The sequence below is a fragment of the Erythrolamprus reginae genome, chromosome 3, assembly GCF_031021105.1.
Source record: "Erythrolamprus reginae isolate rEryReg1 chromosome 3, rEryReg1.hap1, whole genome shotgun sequence".
In the NCBI taxonomy this organism is placed as follows: Eukaryota; Metazoa; Chordata; class Lepidosauria; order Squamata; family Dipsadidae; genus Erythrolamprus; species Erythrolamprus reginae.
Window position 1 is genome coordinate 155,445,641 of NC_091952.1, and position 27,393 is coordinate 155,473,033.

At 38.3% G+C, this 27,393-nt stretch overlaps 1 long non-coding RNA gene across 1 annotated transcript in view; it reads right to left on the reverse strand.

Moving 5' to 3' along the window:
- Positions 1-27,393, reverse strand: part of LOC139164666 (uncharacterized) — a 184,399-nt gene that overhangs the window by 113,326 nt on the left and 43,680 nt on the right. Inside the window, exons 2-3 of the long non-coding RNA XR_011558674.1 lie at positions 22,356-22,522; positions 21,998-22,117 (exon numbers count right to left, since the gene is read on the reverse strand). This is a non-coding gene — a long non-coding RNA (uncharacterized lncRNA). The remainder of the gene's footprint in view (positions 1-21,997; positions 22,118-22,355; positions 22,523-27,393) is intronic.

Sequence of the window (27,393 nt, forward strand, 5' to 3'; positions counted from 1 at the left end):
CAATTGAATTTAAATGATAATTGTGAAAATTCTTTCCCTCCCCGTAATGAGTAACTGTAATTTAAATTGTAAGCAATTCAAAGAAAAATCATCTCCCCCCCTCCCTCTCCCCCCCACCATAGACATAGGCACTAAGAAACTCCCTTTCTTAGTTCATTGTTCTGTAACTTACATTTGTGTCTGCACTGGAATATAAAGTTTCAGTTGAGAAAGGAATCTTTATTCCAAGATAACGAAAGGAACCAGGACATAACTTAAATGCTTAGTCCTTATATTTGTCTGAATTATTTTGACTGAATGGACTTGGGATTAATTTACTTCAACTTAGAGAGTAATTAGATTGGAGGTTAAATTCATAAGTTAATGAAATGAGATTGGGACAAGAAAGTTGTAATCACTACATAGAGCATTCTAGAATAGAAGGTGAAAGATTTATATGATCTAAAGAGAAACCAGGTATTCTAAAATACTATAGATAAAGCAAGAAGTTGCAATTAAGAGGGTAACAATGTAGTTACTATGTCATCATCCCTTTGTTACAAGTAGAAATGAAGTGAAAAGATATGAACCAGTAATTTTGCAGCTAAATATTATATTCAATATGTATAACCCATGTTTCATATATAGGGTTGTAAAGAGCAAGCATGGGTCCCTACGCTGAGGAAAACGTAGTGTTAGGCCTGCACTGGTAACGGTCAGGCATGCACGCATCATGCACACACAACCGGAGCGATTCCGGTTAAAAAATACTGGTTTTTTAATTCTGCGCATGCCTGGAAGCAAAGAAACCAGCAATTTTTGCTGCCGTAAAGAGAATCTCGCTGCCGCGCCTAGAGCAGCAGCTGGGGTCGACATCAAAAGTGGCCTGCCCTAGCTCTGGGTGCGTGGCCTGCTCTTTGGTCTCCCAGGCCACAGGAGAGATGCCTGTGGCATGGGAGAGCATAGAGCAGGCTGCGTGGCCAAAATTGGGGCCACCCAGCCTGCTCCCTGTGCCATGGCCACTTCAGGAGGTGATCAGGTAAGCAGGGACAAGGGGCGCGGCAGGACAAGGGTGAGGGACGTGGCGGTGGCTGCTGGCATGGTGGGCAGCTCTTACCTATTCTCTCCAATTTCTTCCGCATGTGCGGAAGCAAAAAACCCACAAAAATCACACACACATGCATCTTCACGTGAGATTCGGCTTCTGCGTATGTGCAGAAGCCAAATTACGTGCTGGGTACAGGTGCATGCTGGGCACAGGTGCACTGGGGTGTGCGCCCGGCGCATTCCGGTAGGGCCGAAATTGGTGGCCTGCCACTGGTAAAGAGCTATATTCTTAATAATTGTTATGGGCAGGCATCAGACACAATTTCTTGAAAGCGGAATAAGGAAGAGAGATGGGGGAGGTGAGAAGAAGAAAAAGAAGGCAATTTTTAGCATCCTCCATTCTCAGCTAGGCACTCACTTGAAAACCTTCTGAATGGATGTGATGTTTTACCAAAAAGAAAAATAAATGGATTTAAGTTTCACTCCTGTTCCCTTTGCTTGGTTTCAAGAACTTTGCAAGAATTTGCAAATAAGACCGGTCAACACAAAAAAATCACCAGCAAAGGTAATATGTCTGTTTTATGGAGTTTGATGTGCTGATTTAAAAAATATGCTTAGTTTTGCTCGATCGCATACAATTTCTGATATAGAAGCATTTTTGTTATTATGTTAGTTCTACATTTTCAGTGTATGTTTTCCTATCTTATCCCCATAAAATATCAATATCAACTCAGTTCAAAATCACTTCACAGGGTTGTTGTTTTGGGGAAAATAGGAGGAGGAAGATCTATTGGATATATTCACTGCCTTGAGTTATTTGCAAAATAATAAAGGCGGGATATAAATAAATGAATGAAAATTCTGTAATAATGTTATGCATTTTATAAATTAATGAGCTGCTCTTTGTCAAGAGCAGCCTTCCCAAACATGGTCTCCTCCAGATGTATTAGACTACAACTGATTTAAATTCTAGTCTGCACAGGTGATTTTGTAATGGTAGGAATGAGCTTGGGAGCCAGGGCAAAGTAACACAATCCAATAAAATGAACGAATGGCCTCTTTGAAGAACTGAATCAAGAGTATTTTGGTGCAGATTGGCGATTGTATATTGACTCATCCCAGAGAAGTTTGAAAGCAGTGTTACTTCACAATGGAAATATGAAACTATCACTCCCTATTGCTCACTCATGTCATCTAAAGCAGCGTTTCCCAACCGGTGTGCCGCGGCACAGTAGTGTGCCGCGAGACATGGCCAGGTGTGCCGTGAGAAGCTCCAGCTGGGCGGGGCGCTGCCGGCGCCCCTGCCTGAGTGTCGTCCTGTGGATGGTCTTGGGCTTCACAGTCGCTTCATGGTTCCCTCTCCTCCCACCGCCTGTGTCTCCCGCCGTCGCCTCCCACCAAGCCGTTGCCCGTTGCCGTGGGTTCCTTGAGTGGGAGCTGCCGCTTCCCTCCGTCCAGCTCAGCCACGCTGCCGTAGAAAGCACAGAGGTTATTGCCACCGCTTCTGCCTCCACTCAGGGAGCCACCGTGGTCACCGCGCCTTTTCCTCTCGCTCAGCTCAACCACGATGGCTCCCTGAGTGGAGGCAGAGGCGGCGGCAATAACCTCTTGGCGGAGGGGAAGCGCTGACGGGCTATCCTCCTTCCCCACCCCCGCGCTTCTCTCCCGCCCTGGCTTTTGCTTCGCCCCATGATTTCCCCGCAATTTCGTCCAGGCCACCTCTTGCCTCCTTTTGAACTGCGGGGAAATCATGGGGCGAAGCAAAAGCCAGGGCGGGAGAGAAGCGCGGGGGTGGGGAAGGAGGAGAGCCCGTCAGCGCTTCCCCTCCGCCAAGCTGCCTGCTTGTCCTCGCGCCTCGTTGCTACCTCCTGCCTTTTTCCAGGGGCCTTGGGAAGGTACCCAGGGAAGGGGGGGGATTGGGGGTGGCTGCAGCGGCTTCTCGTCCTCCTCATCGGGCTGCTAACGCCCACCCGGCCCCTCTTGCATGCAGTCCCTTCACCGAGCGCTTTTTTCTTCTCACAGCTGAGGCAGGATTTGGAATGTCGGGTGTGTGTGCGTGCGGGCTCCGCAACCCCCTGCCACCCGGAACATTTAAAATAAGAAAAACCTTCGCCGGCCTCCGCAGATAAGAAAGGAAGAGAGAGAAAGAGAGAGAGAGCAAGAGAGACATAGCAAGAGAGGCAGAGAGAGAGAGAGAGAACAAGAGAGACATAGCAAGAGAGGCAGAGAGAGAGAGAGAGACAGAGAAAGAGAAAGAGAGAGAGAGAGAGAGAGAAAGAAAGAGAGCTAGCAAGAGAGAGAGAAAGAGAGACAGAGAAAGAGAAAGAGAGACAGAGAGAGAGAAAGAGATAGCAAGAGAGAAAGAGAGAGAAAAAGAGAGAGAATGAAAAAGATAGCAAGAGAGGCAGAGAGAGCAAGGGAGAGAGAAAGACATATAGGGAGGGAAGGAGGGAAAGAGAACAAAAGAGAGAGGAAGAAAGAAAGAGGGATGGAGAAAGAGAAAGAAGGGAAGGAAGGAAGAGAGAGAAAGAGTGAGGGAGAAATAGAGCGAAATGGAGGAAGATTTTTTTTTTGTCAAAACTTTTCTTTAGCCCCCACCCCCACCCCCGTTCAGTGTTCCCCAGGATTTTGAAAATGTGAATAATGTGCCGCGGCTCAAAAAAGGTTGGGAAACACTGATCTAAAGGAAAGTTATGAGAATCTGTCAATTGTTTTGCATGCTATACAATATAAGCATCATCAATGGAATATCAGTAGAGATTTGAAAGTGATTGGTCTGCTAATGGCGATGCAAGATTTCACAAAATATTGTTGCTTCTTGTGTTTATGGGGCAGTAGAAATATAGTGAGTACAGCATTATGTTTGACGTGATTGGGGACAGAGAAACAAATATCTATGCTCCAGGTAGACACAATATACAGCATAATCCTTTAGTTGCTCCAACAAAAATATTTCTTCCTCCACTATGTATAAAGTTGGAATTGATTATAAACTTTGTGAAAGCCATGGCAAAGACAAATTCACATGGATTCAGTACATTTCACAGCAATTCTTCATCATCTCACCAGCAAAACTGAAGGAAGGGGTATTTGTTGGTCCTCACATCAGAGAGCTTATGAGAGATTATGTGCTTGCAGGAACTCTAAATGATAAGGAGTTGAGAGCTTGGAAAAGCTTCAAGCGGTTCTGTGAAAATTTTTTAGGAAAAAAATAAATCTCCAGAATATGTTGAAAGTGTTGAGGAACTGCTAACTGCATACCAGTGTCTTGGATGTTGTATGTCTCTGAAAATGCACTTTTTGAATTCACATTTAGATTTCTTCCCTCCAGGGGATGTAAGCGATGAACAAGGCAAGTGGTTTTACCAGGACATTAAAGTAATGGAACACTACTACCAGGGTTTTTAAAATTACTCAATGATGGCAGATTACTGTTGGATGTTATATAGGGACAACCCTGAAAAATTGTATTGACAGTCTAATGTCAAGCACTTTTAATTTTTGCTGATATTTTGGTTTCTATTTTGCATACAAAATTATTTTGGTTCAATAAAAACTGTTTTATAAGGTCAATCATTTTTTCCTGATATGTAGATTACTGTTTTCTTAATGTCACCAGTATATTTCCTATACCCTATAATAGTGATGCTGCTCTGTGGAAACTATACCTGCTACAGACAAACTGTATACATTTTTGATTTCAGAACAAAAAAATGATTCAGAAAAGTATCAACTGCGATAATTACAAAAAAATATTTTTGTAGACTTGTGTAATCATAAAGCCCAGCCAATCCTTCATGTATTTAAAGTAAAATTAGCAAGATTGTATTCATTTCTTTGATCATAGACAAACAAGCAAACACCAAATTGAACAATTGCCTTGGAAGAAAATCTGTAAAATCAACCTATCCCTCTGCCTTGAAGATCCATAGCAAAATAGTGTATCAATTGAAACCCAAAAGGGTGGAGTCACTGGAGTAGGGATTTATTTATTATTTACGAAACAAGCTATTGAATATACTGTATTTAGCTGCACAAGAACATAGGCATTCAGAGGCAATTCTGGAATCTTGCAAAACCCCTTATGGAAATAGCATAAGAGAGAGCTATCCATTTACAGCCAGTTTGTATGAAAAGCTGAAATAAAGCAACCAGGTAAACAAGCTCAGAAAAATGACTAGGCTCTTAAGATATTAATACTCTGTCTCTCCATACTAGCTTTGATAGAGGAAACATTTTCACAGGTATGATAACATGGAAAAGTCATTCACTTATGAGCAGTTCAGTAAAAAGGAATAGCTATCTAACAAGTGAGGAGATTGAGCTAGGGCATTCCATTATTCATGATTATCATGGGAGCAAATCAGTCAGACAAAGGAAGAAATATAAAGTATGTTCTTCCTCCATTAGTCTGCTTCTTCTGTGGCATCTACATGGAATTTTACACCATGTCTGTGGCTGCTAAGTGAATTATTAAACTCAAGACCTCTATAACAGCAACATTGAAATGATTGCAGTATAATTTTAAGGGTCAACCATATGTCAATCACCTACAAAAATAATATACAAATACAATACATACCAATATACTAATAATATAATGTAATGTAATATAATATAATATAATTATAATATAATATAATATAATTATAATACAATACAATACAACAATACAATATAATATAGTATAATACAGTATAATTCATTATTGGCTGAATGTGATTGGACACACAAGGAATTTGTCTTTGGTGCATAAGCTCTCAGTACATAAAGAAAAACAGAATACATTCATCAAGAATCATAAGATTCTTGATGAATCTTATGTAACAACACTTAGTGATAGTCATAGGTTACTAATAAGCAATTAAAACATACCAGGAAACAAACAAAATAAATTGTAAAGATACAAGCAACATAGTTAGTTATAGTCATAAGTGGAAAGTGAGAGATATTAGGAAGGATTAAAATAGTAATACGTAATAGTAACACAGTCTTAGTAAATAATTTAACATTATTTGGGAATTATGGTCATTTTTAGCAGAGTGATGACATTTGGGGGGGGGACTGTTTGTATGTCTAGTTGTTTTGGTGTGCAGTGGTCCATAGCATTCTTTCGAGGGTAGAAGTTGAAACAATTTATGTCCAGGATGTGAGGAGTCTGTAGATATTTTCACAGCCCTCTTTGACTCAGCTCATCAAGAGAAGATGTTAGCACTTGTTTTTTCTGCAGTTCTGATTATTCTCTGAAGTCTGTTTGGTTGCAGAGCCAAAGCAGATCGTTATAGAGGTACAGATGACAGACTCCATAATTCCTCTGTAGAACTGAATCGGCAACTTTTTGGGAAGTTTGAGGTTTCTGATTTGGTACAGAAAGAACATTCTTTCAAGAACAAGAACAAACTTCCTAACAAACAGGAAGCAGCAGGTGAAGCTAAGCAGAATCACAACCGATTCTACTCCCTCCACAAAAAGCTGTGTGCTCTCTCCACTTCTCTTCTCTCTCTATACCAATGACTGCATCTCTAACAATCCATCTATTAAACTACTAAAGTTCACAGATGACACGACAGTGATCGGACTCATTTGAGATAATGATGAATCCACATACAGACGAGAGGTTGAATAACTAACCTTGTGGTGTGACCGGAACAATCTGGAACTGAATACCCTCAAAAGCGTAGAAATGTGGTTGGTTTTAGGAGAAACCTGCCCATACTTCCACCTGTTACAATACTAGACAACACAGTATCAACAGTAGATACCTTCAAATTTCTAGGTTCAACCATATCACAAGATCTAAAATGGACCCCTTACATCAAAAACATCATTAAAAAGCACAACAAAGAATGTTCTTTCTGTGCCAACTCAGAAAGTTGAAACTGCCCAAGGAGCTGCTGATACAGTTCTACAGAGGAATTATTGAGTCTGTCATCTGCACCTCTGTAACTGCCTGGTTTGGTACTGCAACCCAACAAGACAGACACAGACTTCAGAGAATAATTAGAACTGCAGGAAAAACAATTGCTACCAACCTGCCTTCCATTGACGATCTGTATACTGCACAGGTCAAAAAGAAAGCTGTGAAAATATTTACTGACCCCTCACATCTAAGATACAAACTGTTTCAACTCCTACCTCAAAACGATGCTATAGCGCAGGTGTCTCCAACCTTGTCAACTTTAAGACTTGTGGATTTCAACTCCCAATCTTCCTCAGCCAGCAAAGCTGGCTAAGGAACTCTGGGAGTTGAAGTCCACAAGTCTTAAAGTTGACAAGGTTGAAGACCCCTGCTATAGAGCACTGCACATCAGAACAACTAGATGCAAAAACATTTTTTTTCCTGAACACTATCACTGCCAAACAAATAATTCCCTCAACAAACTATTTTCTTAGTCTGCACTACTATTAATATTCTCATTGTTCCAATCACCCATCTCCTCCCACAAATGATTGTATGACTGTAATTTTGTTGCTTGTATCCTTACAATTTATATTGCCTGGTTCCTAATATAATTTGATTGCTTATTTGTACACAGACTATCATTAAGTGATGAACATTTCTTTTATGTATGCTGGGAGCATATGCATCAAGACAAACTCCTTGTGTGTCCAATCACTCTTGGCCAATAAAATTCTATTCTATTCTATTCTATGTTGTGCTTTTTTGTTGAGATTTTTGAAGTTAGGTATCCATTTTAATTCTTAAGATATGATAGAATCTAGAAACTTGAAGGTCACTACTGTTGATACTGTGTTGTCTAGTATTGTAAGAGGGGGAGTACAAGGAGGGTTTCTCCTAAAATCTACCACCATTTCTATGGTTTTGAATGTGTTTAGTTCAAGATTGTTCTGGTTGTACTCTAACGCTAGTTGTTCAACCTCCCATCTGTATGCAGATTCATTGGTGTTTCAAATGAGACCAATCACTGTTATATCATCTGCAAACCTCAGTACTTTAACAGATGGGTCTTTTGAGATGCATATACGAGGGTTATCTGGACAGTAAGATTACAAGACACGTAGCTCTCATGTTCACGGAGGAAGTTGGTATTACTATCATGTAGCAGGAAGCCAGTGGAAGAGAACATGCAGTGCCAGTGGTCAATAGATCATCGACTGGCATTGTGGTTAAGGTTAGAAATGAGCGTCCTCATTCTGTTTCCCTCCAAATATGAAGTACATACTGTAATACACTACATCTGTTGATTTTGTGCACTTTAATAAGCATCTTGGGCACCCATCACAGCAGCGTTCATGCCCTTACCATTCAGGTAGTGTATTACAGCATGTACTTTGAACTTGTAGGGAAATGAAATGAGGACGTTCATCTCTAACCTTCACTACAATGCCAGTCGATGATCTACTTACCACTGGCACTGCTTGTTCTCTTCTGCTGGCTTTCCAATACACGATAGTATTACCAACTTCCCCACGAACATTCCACGTGAGAGCTATGTGCCTTGTAACATTACTTTCCAGATAACCCTAGTATATGCATTATATATGAATACATTATATTAAAATATATTATATATATATTCTTTATTTATATATGCATTTATAAATAGAGAACCTCTAAATTTAAAGAGCAAGAAGAGAGTATAAATGTATTTGTGACCACATTGTTGCCCATAGTTTGTTACACTCTAGCACTTTAGCATGATCGACCTAATGCTCATTTGGATAGTACAAACCATGATATAAATTCCCTGTCTATCTATGAAAGACTCTGAGCAATTTTGAACTGTTCACTCTTTCTCTGTCTAACATATTTTATAAGAGGCATACAGGATACCAAATGGGATAAATAAATGTATTTACTCTGCAGAATGGAGTATGCAAACATTTATTACAGGTATATGATGCTAGTAATAGTTACTCTTCCATTTAATAGCTTCTTTTGTGCCCTCTATTGGCCCATAATAAGACTTTAGTGCCAAATTTAATTATTGTCCTTCTGATATTGCATAAACATAGCTCTTACTCGTTATATTATTGTTCAGCAGAGAAATGTTTAAGAGTTCTTTTGAAATATGTGCTACTGATTACATAAAATTCATCAAGCAGGGGGGAAAACTCACAAGATTTTAAGTATTTCAAGATTCAAAAGAAATAAGACCAGCATTTTCTAATCCTAAACTGTGTTATACAGCAAGTCATCTGTCAAAGAACAGCTTATCTATATGCTACTAAAAACAGTGTTCCTACCGTGTTTCTTTGAAAATACGATTGGGTCTTATATCCTTTGATACCCCCCCCCCAAACGGCTAGGCATTCTTTTGGAGGATGTCTTAATCCCCCCCCCATATAGAATAGAATAGAATAGAATTTTATTGGCCAAGTGTGATTGGACACACAAGGAATTTGTCTTGGTGCATATGCTCCTCAACGTACATAAAAGAAAAAGATACATTTGTCAAGAATCATGTGGTACAACACTTAATGAGTCAAATAAGCAACAAAGAAACTATCAATATTAATAAAAATATTAGGATACAAGCAACAAGTTACAGTCATACAGTCCTAAGCGGGAGGAAAAGGATGATAGGAATGATGAGGAAAAACTAGTAGAATAGAAGTACAGATTTAGTAAAAAGTCTGACAGTGTTGAGGGAATTATTTGTTTAGTAGAGTGATGGCGTTTGGGGAAAAACTGTTCTTGTGTCTAGTTGTCTTGGTGTGCAGTGCTCTGTAGCGATGTTTTGAGGGTAGGAGTTGAAACAGTTTGTGTCCAGTATGCGAGGGGTCAGTAAATATTTCCCCCACCCTCTTTTTGACTTGTGCAGTATACAGATCCTCAATGGAAGGCAGGTTGGCAGCAATTGTTTTTTCTGCAGTTCTGATTATCCTCTGAAGTCGATGTCGATCCTGTTGGGTTGCAGCACCAAACCAGACAGTTATAGAGGTCCAGATGACAGACTCAATGATTCCTCTGTAGAACTGTATCACCAGCTCCTTGGGCAGTTTGAGTTTCCTGAGCTGGCGCAGAAAGAACATTCTTTGTTGTGCTTTTTTGATGATGTTTTTGATGTTAGGTGACTATATGCCTTGCCTGGTTACTGACCTGCTTCTTTCACAGCAGAAAGGAGCGACCATGCAATCCACATACCTCGTCTGGCCATTGGACACTTTTCACGGCCAAAAAGAGCGAGCAACATGACCCACGTGCCTTGCTTGGCATCAGGGTTGTTTCTTTCATGGCCAAAAAGAGCAAGTGACATGTCCCATGCACCTCACACACTCTTGTCTATCTGTAATGGTCACTCAAGCTACTGGTAGCAGTCTACCTGAAAAAGCCTGCCATTCTCCACCTAAATCGGGCCAAATGTTGAAGGTAGGACTTAATCTTAACACATGCAAACAAAACCTTCTTTTTGAGGTGGGTCATGTTTTAGGAGAAACATGGTATAACTTTAACTGGGTGAAATGGTGAAAACAATTTCAACCAAGATATCACAACTTTCACAGAGTCTAAAAGGTAGAACCCATGATACCCGAAGAAGTGAAATTTAGAAATTTTTATAAAATGTTTTATGACATAAGCCTTATAAAACAGTTTATGACATAACATAAAATGTGATAAACATTTCCTCTGCTGCTGTTTGATTTGATGTACAGTTCAACATGGGCTATTTTTAAGGTAGATAAATCTCTGAATGTAGCCCAGCTTTTCCAGTGAAGGTAGTATATTTGTCAAACCCTACCCAATGACATAGAGTAATTCAACCAAAGTATACTTTTTTATTTGCTTAGATAGAATCTTGCAAGACTAAACCTTTATTATTCTTTCCCCAATGGATATATCCTTGGAAATCCTAGAGATTAGCTATCTTAAATTTCTTCCTCTGTGTCATCAAATTCTGGGCAGTATTGACTCTTGTCTCACTACCTTGCAACATGCTTCCTATTTCTTGGGAAACTGCTGTTTCATTGTCATCCATTACACTACCTCTCCCTGCCTAGGAATTATCCACCACAACATTAGAAGTTCTGTTATTGTTATTGAGTACACTGAGGAAGCTTATATGAAGGGGTGCTGATAAGTCTTTGGCTTTACCATAGGAAGATGAAACTTTACATTTATTCTACATATTCTCCACTGATGTCAACACACTTCTTACATCAGTATTCCAAGTTCTGTAAGCCTTGCAAAAAGAAGGATTTTGGTTGTGCCTCAATCCAGGCATCTGTAGCAGTCATGGCATCAGAAATGGTGTGAAATTTGGTACCCTTGAGGTGTTTCTTCAGATTTGGAAACAGATGATAGAGGGAACTAGATCTAGTGAATCAGAACGGTGGTCAACCAACAGCCGGGGTGGCGCAGCAGGTAGAGTGCTGTATTGCAGGCCACTGAAGCTGACTGTAGATCTGTAGGTCAGCGGTTCAAATCTCATCACCAGCTCAAGGTTGACTCAGCCTTCCATCCTTGCGAGGTGGGTAAAATGAGGACCCAGATTGTGGGGGCAATAGGCTGGCTCTGTTAAACAGTGCTATTGCTAACATGTTGTGAGCCGCCCTGAGTCTGAGGAGGAGGGCGGCATAAAAATCGAATAAATAAATAAATAAACTGGAAGGCCAGCTCCACCAGTTGTGCAGTGTGAGTGGAGGCGTTGTCTTTCAGAAACAAGATTCCTTTGGACAGCTTGCCGCACCATTTAACCTTCAAAGCTGCCTTCAGTTGGTCCAAAAGTTCAATGTAGTACCTTGCATTGATGGTGGAACCCTTTTGAAGATAGTCCTTAGCAGCTCGCCCTCCTTAGCCAAGACTCCAGACGCCATCACCTTAGTGGCAGATTTGCTGGGAATATCACCTTAGACTCTGCCATATATTAGACACAAAAGGTTTCATGTGATGTAACATTCATTACCATAGAAACAAAAGATCACAAAGCCAAAGATATATCAGTATCCCCTCATATACTGTAGAAATATCTTTATGGATGACAAGTCAATTATAAAAGCAGCATGCTTACCTAATGGCCTTTATAGATAACTCTGGTATAAATCAACAAAAGAAGAAAATAATCTGAAGGGACAAAATATAAGACAAAGTTTGTTAAAACATTTGGAGTCTTAAAATTACTTTATAATAACTATTTTATTGGCAACCTTCAGTCTTGAAAGACAATGGTATCGTGCTCTGGAAAGAGTTCCCAAAACAGTATCTAGTGTGGCTAAAAAGGCCAATCCAAGAGTGGCAATCCCTTCCACATTGAGGACAGAACCATTCTGTCCCCTGCTTGGCCGCCGGATTTTGCTGGTTTCAGGACTGCCTCTTTGCCTCCGCCTGCTGAACAAGTGTCTTCTCAAAATGGAGAAGGCCATGCTGTGTCTTTAGCCTCCAAGATGAATAGAGGTCATGTTTTCCCAGCTGTTAATGTCCATCCTCAAAGCCTTTAAATCCCTCTTACAGATATCCTTATATCACAGCTGTGGTCTTCCTCTGGGGTGCTTTCCCTATACTAATTCACCATATAGGAGATCTTTTGGAATCCACCCATCATCCATTCTCACAACGTGCCCAAGTCAGCGAAGATGTCACTGTTTTCAATAGTGTATATATGCTAGAAATTCCAGCACGTTTCAAGACTGTGCTATTTGGAACTTTGTCATGCCAGCTGCTGCCAAGGGTACTTCAGAGATAGTGCATATGGAAGGTATTCAACTTTCTCTCTTGCTCTGTGTAAAGGGTCGAAGACTCACTGCAATACAACAATGAGGTGAGGAAACAGACTCTATAAACCTGGATCTTTATATATTCTATCAGCTTCTTATTAAGCCATACTCTCTTTCTAAGTCTAGAGAATGTGGTGGCTGCTTTACCATTATGTTTATTCAGCTCAGTATCTAGAGACAGAGTGTCGGAGATGGTTGAGCCAAGATACACAAAGTCATAGATGACCTCCAATTCTTGTGCAAAGATTGTAATATGGGGAATCCATGTCCTGACCCATGACTTGCATTTTTTTCAGGCTGATTGTTAATCCAAAATCTTGGCAGGCCTTGCTAAAACAGTCAATGAGTCGTTGAAGGTCTTTGGCAGGATAAGCAATAATGGCATCATCATCATGTGTCAGCTGCTATCTGGATTTGAAAGCAAAGCTGCAACCAATAGTCATTCGCACATCTCCTGGTATCCTGTTGGACTTTGCTATGAGTAGCTCACAGAACATGTAGATTGAGCACACAAGAGCAGGCTTTATATGGAATCAGTGCTCTCCTTTTTTCCTCGATGGCTGGTGTCAACTCCTTTGAGTGGGCTTCAAACCAATCTGCTGTCTTTCTGATCTTCTTACCAAATACTGACAGCTTGGTGTTATAGACAGCATTCTTGAAATATTCCCATCTTTTGGATGCATTTGCTTCAGCTGGGCCTGGGAGCGTTTCCTCCAATGCATGAAAAATTAGTAAGAAATAATAAATAAAAATATAGTAAGAAAAAATTAATCACACATGATGTATTCAGATTCAGAAAAGTAATTAAAAACACAAGAATTGTTGCATGAAGGAACCAACATCACGATTCAAAGATTGGAAAAAGATCTTCAAAAAGGAGGGATATTGAGAAATACAGGAGCATTTGGAACAGTTATAGAACCCCAAGATCATTCATTAAGAAATACCGTACAATATGTACAATGGGAAATATAAAAGATTGACATGATTTTAAAAATATGCAAAATTTCAAAGAAATTTTGGATCACAATGATCCAAAGAAGAGCTGTAGAAAAAAAATTACAATTATTTCAAAATATAATTTTAAAAAAACCTCAGATAAAACGTGTTACAGGTGGTATATAGATTTGTGTTGATGATTGTGAAGAAGGACAAATCATATAATAATAAGTTCTGGAAATACTATAACAAAGAAGAAACTTTGATGTTATAAAAAAATAAAAATGCAAAGTGTTAGAAAAAAATTCATCAAAACATTAGTGGAATTTTGAAAAAATATGGAATGAAAACATAAATAGTTTTATTAGGAATGATTTTAGAGAGTATAGGTATCACAATTTATTAAGTGGTGGCAAGAATCAATTTGGCACAATTGGAAAGAGAAACCTTGCCAATGATGAAAGAATGGAAATTAATATTGGAGAATATGTGGTGATGGAGAATTTACCCTAACAATAAACATTTTAAGACAAGTATAAGCATCTCTAAGCAGTAATGGTCTTACAAAACCTACTAGAGAAAGGAATTACGGTAGATTGGCTGCAATATTTTCAAATTAGATCAAGATACAATGAGGACAAAAGGACAAGGGTTCCAGAAAGCAAACGATTTAGATAAAATCCTATTAGGACCGGAAGATAAAATAATTTCAAAGCTTTATCAATGTCTTTTGTAAAATGAACTAGTGGAAGATGAAGTAAAAGGTAATATGCTAGCCTGGGTGCAAAATTTAGGACAGACAATACATCTGACAGAATGGGGACAATTATGGAATATTAAGTACAAACTAACCTATAAAGAAAATATTTATAAAATGTACTACCGATGGCATTTACCCCCAGCCTGCCTGGCTAAAAAGTTCCCAAATATGTCCCCAATATGCTGGAAATGCAAACAATCTACCAGAACATGCTACCATTTATGGTGGACGTACCCCAAAGTAAAAAATTACTGCTTGAAAATTCAAAACTACTTAGAGCAAATTCTTCACAAACAAATCCCATTTAATCTGGAAGTTTTTCTATTGGGCATTTTCAAATTCAGAATAATAAAAGAAGACAGATACTTGATCATACATATAACTATAGCTGCTAGACTAACATACCCACAATTATGGAAAATAGACAAAATACCCACAGCATTAAATTTAATTAACAGAATAAATGAAATGGCTGAAATGAGTAAACTAACATTAGAACTTCAAGACAAAGATGATACCAAATATTATAAAATATGGGACAAGTGGTAGGATACTTAAAGACCTAAAAACCAAAAGCTCACATAAATATTACTTACTACTTACAAAAAATACTGAATGTATTTATAGATACAGGATATAATCTTACAATTCTATGGAAAAGAATGACTTAGAAAAACAACCACGTGTACAAAATGTAAAAACAGCTACTCAAAACAGTTACTCAAAGTCAACATATTAGTCATATTAGTTGACTTCGCCTCTTTCTTTTCTCTTTTTCTCTTTCCTCTCTTTTTCTTTTTTATACTTTCTCTTTCTCTTCTCTTTTCTTCCCCCTTCCTTTTGTTTTGCTTGTTTTTGTAATTGTATTTGACTATTCTTTTTGTTTGTTTTTTATATACAAACATTTAATAAAGATATTAATTAAGGGGTTGCCACGGTGAGGAGGGGGTCTCTTTATTCCCCAGGGCACCAGAGGGCCGGACGAGGAACAATGGTTGGAAGCTGACCAAGGAGAGATTCAACCTAGAAGTAAGGAAGAACTTCCTGACGGTCAGAGCGATCAACCAATGGAACTGCCTGCCAGGGGAGGTGGTGAACTCCCCAACTCTGGACACCTTCAAGAGGAGATTGGACTTCCATTTGGCTCGGGTGCTGTAGGCTTTCCTGCTCAGGCAGGGGGTTGGACTCGATGACCTAACGGTCCCTTTCAACTCTATTAATAAATAAAAATAAATAAATATATTTTTTTAAAAAGTAATGGTCGAAAACTTTTTTAAAAATGACAGTAAAGTATACAATGTACTATTGAATACTTCTTTTTTGTATTTTTATTACATCATATCTTACTTCTTATATCTTTCTCTTTGATGTCCTACATTTGTACAAATATACAATAATAAAACTAATCAAATGAAATTAACAGCTACTCAAAACAGTTACTCAAAGTCAACATATTAGTCATATTAGTTGACTTCCCCTTAAAAAATAAGTTAACATTAATTGTTAACCAATTAAAATGTTCTATTCTTAACAGTGAAAAGCCATCCTGGATTCAAACACTATTCCCTTTCTGGTCAGTTATTATTACTATGATTAATGCAATAGGTTTCTCCCATAATAATTTTTTAATAACAGGCCTAATATGTCTCTGGTATTGGAGGTATTTGGCCATCATAGTTAGTACCTATGATACCGTAGTATTATCCTCCATAAAATTATCTGATTCCCTTTTAAAGACTTTTAAATTAGTGACCATCATTATAGTTTGCAGTAATATATATCATTGTTTCCTCTTCTTGAAGAATTGCCTTACTCTTGTTTGATTTGAATCTTTTTATCAACATGTGTTATAAAAATACATGTTCATTTTTGGAGTTTTATAAGAGTGTTAAAATTCTTCTAACTATCATTGTAATATGTAGTAAATTACAGGTATACTGCACATGGATAAGCATTACCATATTCAAAATGATTAAGGTTTCTTTCAAAGTGTTTGTTTCCCTTTCACTATTTAATTAAAGTCCTTATTTTTCAAGAAAGTGATTGCTCATTGCCAAAGAACCAGAAAAATACACCAGTTGTATATATATAAATGATATATTGTTTATAATTGATGTTATGTACATCTGTGCAGTATGAATAACCTGCATGTTATGATTTATTGATATCAAGAGCAAAGAACTGAACATATTTAATAATACTTATCTGCAACATGTTCAGAATTTTATGATACATTATAAAACTGGAAAATATCAATAGTGGCAAAATAAGTCTTGCTTACTACCAATGTATCAGTGAAGATGAAAAATGACAGAAATGGAAATTCCAAATTCTTATAATTTATTAGTGAGATTCTCGTATTATTCAAAGTGTTTCAGCAGCAAAGTTAGTTATGTCTCTAACTCTCCACAATGAAAGATTGCAATATGTTTACAGGCCTAGAAATATCATTGTGGACAAAAATCTCAATTCCTTGATTGTCACAATTACTCCACAATTTGCTCAATTGAAAGTCCTCGGTTTGATAAAACACATCCACTGAGAGTGATTTCCTAAATGCCCATGGGCTCTGCCATGCCACCTTCTCTGTTTTGTTTGCAAATAATTACCAATATTTTTAAAATTCATGTTTTCTGTTTTTGTTGTTAATGTCTGCAGAGGGGAAAATGTGCCTAGAATAAATTGAAATGGGGGACAAGGAAGGCAGTCTCCAAAGAAGGAAATGCTACTCCACAAGAGAAGTGTGGTGTAATGTGTGGTTTTACCTAACACAGGAGTGAGGAAAAAAATGGCCATATTTTGAAGGGTTTTTCAAGGATGGCTAAGAACTGGCATTTTTTCCTGCTATTTGCAATCCATTTCTGTAGACAGTATCGTATTATAGACAGCGTGTGTAGAGCAGCAGAGGTGCAAATTCTGATATTTAAGGATCACAATAAAAAAAACCCTAACTTATCACTATATGAGAAGAGTAAAACGGTAAGACAGTTTTATTCAGTTTTATTCAGCCAAGTCTATCCCTCAAAATATCATTGGAATACCATCACTTTATGGCAGTATTTCCCAACTTTGGCAACTTGAAGATATCTGGACTTCAACGCTGGCTGGGGAATTCTGGGAGTTGAAGTCCAAATATCTTCAAGTTGCCAAGGTTGGGAAACCCTGCTTTATGGTAGGGAAAAATTGTAGAATCCAATTGGAAAGAGCATTCTGTGGATTCTATATATTTTTCTTCTCTGAAATGTGAAGCAGATATATTAGTTGGAATTGGAATTATATGCCACCCCTATCCGTGGACTCAGGGCGGCATATAGGATTGAGCTTTTTGAGAATAAAATTGGAGGTGGGAGAGCTGATATTTGTACATGTACTTTGACTTTCCTGGGGAAAACACCAAATACAATGGCCCTAATTAAAATATGCCTGTGTATGCATGCTGATGTCAGGAAAATATTTGCATATCTAGCCTTTTATAAACTTACAGTATAAGCTTATATTAGTAGCAGATGCTTTTCCTTGTACACCAAATACTGGGGAATGTACACCAGACTTGTGTTTATACAACTTGTGTTTATGTATTTGTTGAGATTTAAAGTTGTATACTTGAAATTATATTTTGATCTGCTTTATAAAAATCTAAGTTAAAAAAACAAATTTAACATTAACAGGTTACCAAGGAATTCCACACTTTTAGTATTTTGGGTAGATATTAGTAACCCCATTAGACAGGATTATGTTAAAAAGAAGTATGCCTTTCTGAGTACTATGAAATCAGGTAATTTAATTCTTTATGTAGTGTATTAATACTATACCTTCTTCACTAGATAACAGAATAGTTTTCTGGTATTGTCATTGTAAAAATAGTTTGTAAAATTTGTTTCTTTAGTATTATGTATGGGTTGCGTGTTAAAAATTTTTTAAAATATACTTTCTGCTTACTTTTGTGGAATAATAAATACATATGCTGTTATAGAATGCCTGGCCGGTGCTTCACTCCCCGGCCCGGATTTGCTGCAGGGCCAGGGAGACATGGCCCTCTGGTGTAGCTGCCATCTTGGGGGCCGAGATCTCGCGAGATTTCGCAAGATCTGGGCCATTTCCAGAAGCATCGGCCATAGCCGATGACGTCATCGGGGGCGGAGCCTGCCAGCCCTATAAAAAGGGCTGTGCAGGCTTGGGGCCTCCTTTTCGCCCCGATGATAACCATAAGTTGCCCTGGAAGGTTTTCTGACATCATTTTCCACCCCGGAAGCAATTGTTTGACCCTGCGGGTCCTTGTTAGGGTTATAGTTAAATTTATGCTAATTTAATGAATAAATTATGCAAATTTAATTAATAAAAAATGACCCATTTTAAATCCAGCTGTTTGTGTCCGTGTCGTTACTCCACCTCTGCTGCAAATATAAATAACAAGAAGGAAAGTACTATGTGAAGGTATGCTGGAAAATCTCATCTGTATTGCAGAGAGAAAGACAGAAATATTTCCTTTAGAGACAAATGGATTCAAAAAGGACATTGTTAAATGGGAACCTCTGGTAAAATAGAGGAGTGAAGATAATTTTATTTTATATTATTATTATTATTATTATTTATTAGATTTGTATGCCGCCCCTCTCCGTAGACTCGGGGCAGCTCACAACAATAACAAAGACAAATGTAAGAACAAATCTAATAATTTAAAAAACACTAAAAAACCCATTATTAAAAGCAAGCATACACACAAACATACCATGTATAAACTGTATAGGCCCGAGGGAGATGTCTCAGTTCCCCCATGCCTGACGGCAGAGATGGGTATTAAAATATGATGGTTGTCATAATTAATTAATGCAAAAAGGTATAAAACGATAATACAGGTACAGTGATCCCTCAAGTATCACGAGGGTTACGTTCCAAGACCCCTCGCGATACTCGATTTTTCGCAATGCAGTGGTGCGGAAGTAAAAACACCATCTGGGCATGCGTGCCCCTTTTTCCATGGCTGCGCATGCGCAGATGGTGTTTTTACTTCCGCACCTGGGAAGACCCAGCGAAGGTTCCTTCCGCCGCCCAGCAGCTGAGGAGCCGCCTGCCTGCCCACCTGCCTGCTGCTTTTCCACCCGTCGCTTGTCCGCCGCTTGTCCGGACACCGCTTTTCCGCCCGCCGCTTGTCCGCCGCTTGTCCGCCGCTTGTCCGCCGCTTTTCCGTCCGCCGCTTTTCCGCCCGCCGCTTTTCCGCCCGCCGCTTTTCCGTCTGCCGCTTGTCCGCCGCTTGTCCGCCCACCGCTTGTCCGCCCGCTGCTTGTCCGCCGCTTGTCCGCCCGCCGCTTTTCTGCCCGCCGCTTGTCCGCCGCTTGTCCGCCCGCCGCTTGTCTGCCGCTCGGTGCATGATCGGGGTTTCCCCTTTGTGTGGGCGGCAGGGAATTCTGGGAGTTGAAGACCCAGGGAAGGTTCCTTCGGCCGCCCAGCAGCTGATCTGCTCGACAGTGCAGTAGCAGCGAGGAGCCGAAGATGGGGTTTCCCCGTTGCCCACGCAAAGGGGAAACCCCATCTTCGGCTCCTCGCTGCTACTGCGCTGCCGAGCAGATCAGCTGCTGGGCGGCCGAAGGAACCTTCCCTGGGTGCCGCCCGCCGTTCGAGAGCAAGAGGGGGAGAGATAGAGAAAGAGAGAGAAGGAAAGAAAGAGATGAGAGAGGGAGGAAGAGAGTGTGAGAGAGGAAGAAGCAAGATAGAGAAAGAGAGAGAGCAAGAAAGATGAGAAAGGAAGGGAGTGACGTCATCGGGTGGAAAAATCGCGATATAGCGTTTCGCAAAGATCGAGATCGCGAAACTCGAGGGATCACTGTACTTCTCAATTAATGACAGTAGATAGGACCAGCAATTCTGTCACTAAGTGATGTAATCATAAAGCACAATTTCACATGATAGTGCTGACTTACAATGGCAGTTGCAGTCATTAAGCAAATCCCATGCCCACTCATGACAGCAGTTCTGAAAGTGGTTATTAACTGAATTGTGTGCAGATGCTAATACATGATGTCATGTGCTTGCAATGAGCAATCTCCTGCTGCCTTCCCACTCACTTTGCTCACCAGAAGCTGGCAATGAAGATGACTATTGGATGTGAGTGTCATAACTCTGAGCTGGTTACCAAGCATCTGAAATGCAATCACATGACTGCAAGGGCACCTCAACACTCATAATTTCAAGGATTAGCCTTAGGTCTCCTTGTTCAGCACTGTCACATTTTCATATGATCACTGAACAAATGATCTAATCAAGAACTGCCTGTCCTCTGAAGTACTGCTTTACAGTTTGACTGAAACTGCAATCAAACCTTCATTAATAACTATGATATCAAGGGAAGAAGAATTGATGTTCAACAACATCTAGGAAATAAGAGTACATGTTCTGCAAACCTATTTTCCGGAATAGGTTTCCTTTACAGTTTTTGTGTCTATGGAGTTTCTCAATAATTCAGGAGAGGTCATGGTTGTCCTAAGGTGCAAAAGGCAACTTGGTGTTTTTCTTGAAGATATTTTGCTTTTCATCCAAGAAGCTTCTTGAGTTGAGTGGTGCAAAATGGAAGGATTTATGCTTCTTGCAGTCATCTGGTCATTAGTACGCTTTCTGATGCCACTGCGAAGTTTACTTGTGTCTTCATGGTCAACTGAAGAGTGCAAATGGGTGTGGAACTTTCTTGGAACTGCCAGACCCATCCTCGAATACAGCTCATCTGTTTGGAACCCATATCGCATCTCAGACATTAACACCCTTGAAAATGTTCAAAGATACTTCACAAGAAGAGCCCTTCATTCCTCCACTCGAAACAGAATACCCTACGAAATTAGACTTACAATCCTGGGTCTTGAAAACTTAGAACTACGACACCTTAAACATGATCTAAGTATTGCCCACAAGATCATATGCTGCAATGTCCTGCCTGTCAAAGACTACTTCAGCTTCAACCACAACAACACAAGAGCACACAAGAGATTCAAGCTTAATATTAACCACTCCAAACTTGACTATAAAAAATATGACTTTAGTAATCGGGATGTCAAAGCGTGGAACTCATTACCGGACTCTGTAGTATCATCCCCTAACCCCCAACATTTTACCCTTAGACTATCCACGGTTGACCTCTCCAGATTCCTAAGAGGTCAGTAAGGGGTGTACTTAAGCGCACTAGAGTGCCTTCCGTCCCCTGTCCTATAGTCTTTCCTATATCTCGTATTTTTTCTCTACTATATCCTGTATAATCTTCATTGTGTATTATTGTGTATTGGACAAAATAAATAAATAAAATAAATATATTGTAAACAGGAGGTAGGTGGTGTCATATTCTCCCACCCTACTCTGCAGATAGAGGTCTGTTTAGTCTTAATGTAGATGGCTTCTTTGATCTTTTACTTTCTTAACTAAATTTGATTTCCACCTTTAAAATAAGCCTGATCAATGCAATGTAACAGGTTCTTTTTTCTTAGAAAACATAACAAGTTATACTGGAAGATGTTTCATAAACTGAGGTGTTTTTGTTTTCTATTTTCAGCGGAAAAGAAAATATAAATTGTCTTTTACAACGTATCCATAATTGTACAATATAAAGCTACCTACCTGTAATTTTGGTATGTTGGAGATAGAATGATAACTTTTTATGATACTTTGCTGCTTCAACCAAGTTATCTTATAGCGCTTTACTGTTGTTCCAGAAACAAATTGTAAAAATGTCATATTCTGTAATATATAAAATGAAGGTTGGGATTTATGGAATACAGTGTGTGGCCATGAATATGGGACATGTGAATAAATATAAATAGCATTCACGAAGCACAGTTGTTTGTATATTCATGTGTTGAGGTAGTTGAGCTATTATCTTAGCATGCTGTGTGAATCAGATCATTATTTCAAGCCTGTTATACTTTATTTATTGGCATAACATTTACTGTAATTACAAGGATTCAATTTTGTTTACCTGAGTTGAGAATTGTTCAAGTATAGTGATCACATAATAGGAAGAGATTCTTCAACTGAAATTTTAGCAAATGCTTAGCATGAAAAGTGGAAAGACATAAAGATTTGTTAGGAGTCTGTGTGTATACTGTTCTTTCTTCCGATGTCAGAAAACTTGCTTTGTTGTATCTGCAATGTAAAACCAATTTATTTTCAGCCATATTTTATAACGGAATGGGACAGGTTGCTGCAGCCATCTCACCACGGCCAACTCGCCACAATCAACTTACCGCAGGACATCTTACCAATTCAGTTTAATTATTTAAAATAAATTATGTTTTTTTAATGTTTGTCATTCACATTTCATTTTGTAACTCCTTTTGCATCCTTTCTTTAATGATTTGTTACCACCATTTCTTTGATATTAGTGTAACTCTTGTCCTGCAGTGAATTGACCATGGAGAGTTGTAGCACAGCGAATTGACTGCAACAAGTTGTCTGATGAGTTGACTGCTGTGGCAAATTGTTATTGACCCTTTTACAATTCTGGTATATTTTACAGTGTGTTTTCTTAATTTATCTAGTTTTTGTGGCTACTTTTGTTGCTTAATGCCAGGCTATTATGCAATTGACTGAAATTAATTTTTTCTCAAGCATGAATGACACAGTATTCTTAAGAAGATTTATTGAACTGCAAGAAAGGCTAGCAAAAATTTCAGTACATTTCCTATATGCTGTTAGAACTGATTTACTTCCTAAGACATTTGTAGTTTCCTTGTAATACATGGCTTTTTTCGTTGAGTTTCCAATTTTTTATCTACAAGACCATCACTTGAATCCTTATCAGCCTATGAATCAATCCTACATTTTGTTTAGATTAGTACTGCAATGGAATTTCCGTATTTATTTATTTATTTGGTAAATCTATAAGACTGCCCATCTCAAATAACTGAATCTAGGCAGGTAACTACCGGTCAATGACTACTTCAGCTTCAACAGCAACAACACAAGAGCACGCAACAGATTCAAACTTAATGTACAAACCGCTCCAAACTTGACTGTAAAAAATATGATTTCAACAATTGAGTTATCGAAGTGTGGAACTCATTACCGGACTCAATAGTCTCAACCCCTAACCCCCAACATTTCTCCCTTAGACTATCCACGATTGACCTCTCCAGGTTCCTAAGAGGCCAGTAAGGGGCGTACATTAGTGCACCGGTGTGCCTTTCATCCCCTGTCCAATTGTCTTCCTTTCTCTCGCTTTTCATATATATTTTCTTCCTTTCATATATGCTCTCCTATAAGTTCACCTTTACCCTTATATATATTACTACATGTCTATTTTTCTTCCTATGTATTTATGTATTGGATGAATGAATGAATGAATGAATGAACGAATAAATAAATAAATAAATAAATAAATAAATAAATAAATAAATAAATATGAGATAATATTCATACCGGTCACTGGGAGATTTTGTGGCAGAAGGTGGTCACGAAGGTACTCTGGACCTGAGTCATATAGGGCTTTAAAGGTAATAACCAACACCTTGAATTGTGATTGGAGACCAATAGGAAGCTAGTGCAGCTTGGGAAGAATTGATGTAGTGTGGGTGTATATGGGGCGCATTCACAATGGCTTGCGCAGCTGCATTCTGGACCAACTGTAGTCTGCGAACACTCTTCAGGAGTAACCCCATGTAGAGTGCATTGCAATAGTCCAGCCATGAGTGGAAAAGGGGTGGTGGTGGTGTCATAAAATTATTTCCATATCAGTCTCTGGCTTCATATTTTTAATTTCATTCTTTAGTATACAATCTTTTGTATTTTATATGTTCTGTACAATGTGATATGTACAATGGACTTCATAGTGATTTACAGCACTCCCTAAGCAGTTTACAGAGTCAGCATATTGCCCCTAATAATCTAGATCCTCATTGTACTGACCTCAGAAGGATGGAAACATAAGTCAACCTTGAGCTGTTGAGGATCAAATTCTTGTTAGTGAGCAGTGAGTTAGTCTGCAATAGCCACTGAGCCACCACGACTCCTGATTCTAGACATTCTACTGATAGTAGTATGCAGAAAGAGGTTTGGTGTGCTTTCCATATCCATGTTTCTAATTATTGAAAATTCATGGGAATCCAGTAAAATATCTTGCCTATAGTATGAGATATCGCTATTGCTCCAACTAATGTGAGTATTGGCTCAAACATAAACATTAAAAATCTGTTTATCTGAAGCATTATGTGATAACAAAGCTATTGCTACTTTACAGTCACAACTCTTCTCAAAGTATTAAGAAACATTAATATTATTCTGTGCTGCCAATATAATATATGTGTGGTTGCAGAATTTAAATCTTGCAAAATCCTTTGCATATTATATACTAACATCATTGTAGCCCACATTCTAGCAAAGTATTACACAGGCTTATTAACTGTACACTATAATAATATACACGTGTAGTAATATCATTACATTAAAATAAAAAATATAATCACGGTAACTGTGAAAGGAAACCACCTTGTTAATAATAATTACAAATAGATTTTAGGGCAGATTAAAGTCTCAATTGCAAAGTATTGTTTCAATAATATATTAACATGTCAAAGAACCAAACCAATCATCACCAAGTGGATGAGCTTTTTTTTTTTAAAAAACAACAACCTGAGGTATGTGAATAAAGAAAAATCTGATTTAATTCAATTCTGTAGGCAATATAATTTGATTTGAAATTGCCACATGAGATTCAGAGAAACAAGATTTGACTGATCCAATTTAAGATTCAATTAAAAAAAGGACTTTAGGCTGTAATGTAAAATATATAACACTTAAAAATGGTAAAACAGTGGAAACAATAGATCCACAGTATCATAAAATATTCATCCTGCAAAGTTTTATTATATATCTTTAAGAAGGTTTTTGTTAAATTGTCAAATATTTCCTCTCTTCAAGCCCTTAAGGTACATAGTATAGTACAGCAGCATCACAATAACCAAGCAAAGAGAGATGGTGATGAATCAGGACAGATGTGTTTTATTGTCACTCAAAAACAAACACTTCCAAATCCTCTTGAAAAAGCTCTTTAGATCTTTTTAAAGTCTTAAAAGAAGAATAGATCTAACAGTGCATCACTCTATCACTACATGCTTTTCTGAGTGTAAAAGGTAAGGTTTCTGGTGTAGATTTTCAACAAGGTTAATCTGCTGTGGGGATTTGTAACACGCTGGTGTGCATTTTTTAAAGGATAAGTTTATGTAGTGATAATTACTGCATATATTATATAGAAATAAAGAGTTCTACTATATGCAGTAATCTATCGTTGTAAAGAAAACTCTCCAATTAGTATGATTAACAGAGTGACAAATAGCAGAAGTAAAAGATGATTTTTTTGCATGTTATTTTTCAATGAAAAAAGAAGGGAGGATTAAACAAAACTAAAAGAGGAACTGAAAGTGCTCCATAATTGCAGAGTAAACAGAAACTAATAGCAACATTTCTAAAGGTTTGACATGTACTCTAAAAATTAAGAGAAAAAAACATAAAAAGTGTATGAATTAGATTTTAAAAATGAGATAAGAAAAGCAAACCACATTAAAAAGATATTGTGGAACAACCCTGAGCCTCTTCTTCTTTCCCTATGAAACTACCTAAACAAATTCTAGGAGAAAGAATGAGGTATTATATTCTCAAGTACATTTCTTCAAGTACAGTACTCTTAAACAGAGCTTCAGAAGATAATAAAACTTATAAGCTAACTGCTCATGTCAATATAAATAAATTTCTATAAGGTTTGTCTACACAGAGGTAAGATTTTACAAAGCTACAATGCTCAATGAATCTTCAACTTGCCTTGGAGCTGACCTAATTATTTCAAAGGCGATGATTCTACAAATTCGGTTTTAAGCCAAATCATCCAATCAAAATTTTGTAGTCTTAATATTTTGTAGCCTTCATTTTGTACTAACTAGAAACGTATAGTATTCGCTTTCTGTTATATAGGTTTGTTAGCCCTATCAAGACCATAAGGCATAAGCAATCCCAAGCAGATTTCCAATAAACCCAGATTTATCATATGGTATAATGCCAAATTGTCTAGTACAGGTATTTGCAAAAAACTGGGGCATTTTTGCCATCCCTCAGCATCCAGGAGCTCTCTGCAGGCTTCCCAGACCCTTTGCCCACCCCATTTCTGCGGGGGGGGGGAAACGGGTGAAAAATGGCCTGGTTTTTTGCCTTCTAATTACCCCATGTAGCATGACTGGAGGAAGAATTCTGGGAGTTGAAGTCCACTAGTCCTAAAGCTGTCAAGTATGAAGACCCCTGGGTTAGTGGTTAGGGGTGCAAGGGTCTTCAAACTTGGCAAGTTTAAGACTTGTCGACTTCAACTCCCACTCTTGAGCTCCCATGACTTGAGGAGGAATTCTGGGAGTTTGAAGTCCACAAGTCTTAAAACTGTCAAGTTTGAAGTTTGTAGAAAGGGTACATGGTTGTAAAAAGTATACATGGTTGTTAAAAGTATTCTGCTACACTGGTATTTTATTAAATAACATAGAAACATAGAAACATAGAAGTCTGACGGCAGAAAAAGACCCCATGGTCCATCTAGTCTGCCCTTATACTATTTTCTGTATTTTATCTTAGGATGGATATATGTTTATCCCAGGCATGTTTAAATTCAGTTACTGTGGATTTATCTACCACGTCTGCTGGAAGTTTGTTCCAAGGATCTACTACTCTTTCAGTAAAATAATATTTTCTCATGTTGCTTTTGATCTTTCCCCCAACTAACCTCAGATTGTGTCCCCTTGTTCTTGTGTTCACTTTCCTATTAAAAACACTTCCCTCCTGGACCTTATTTAACCCTTTAATATATTTAAATGTTTCGATCATGTCCCCCCTTTTCCTTCTGTCCTCCAGACTATACAGATTGAGTTCATTAAGTCTTTCCTGATACGTTTTATACTTAAGACCTTCCACCATTCTTGTAGCCCGTCTTTGGACCCGTTCAATTTTGTCAATATCTTTTTGTAGGTGAGGTCTCCAGAACTGAA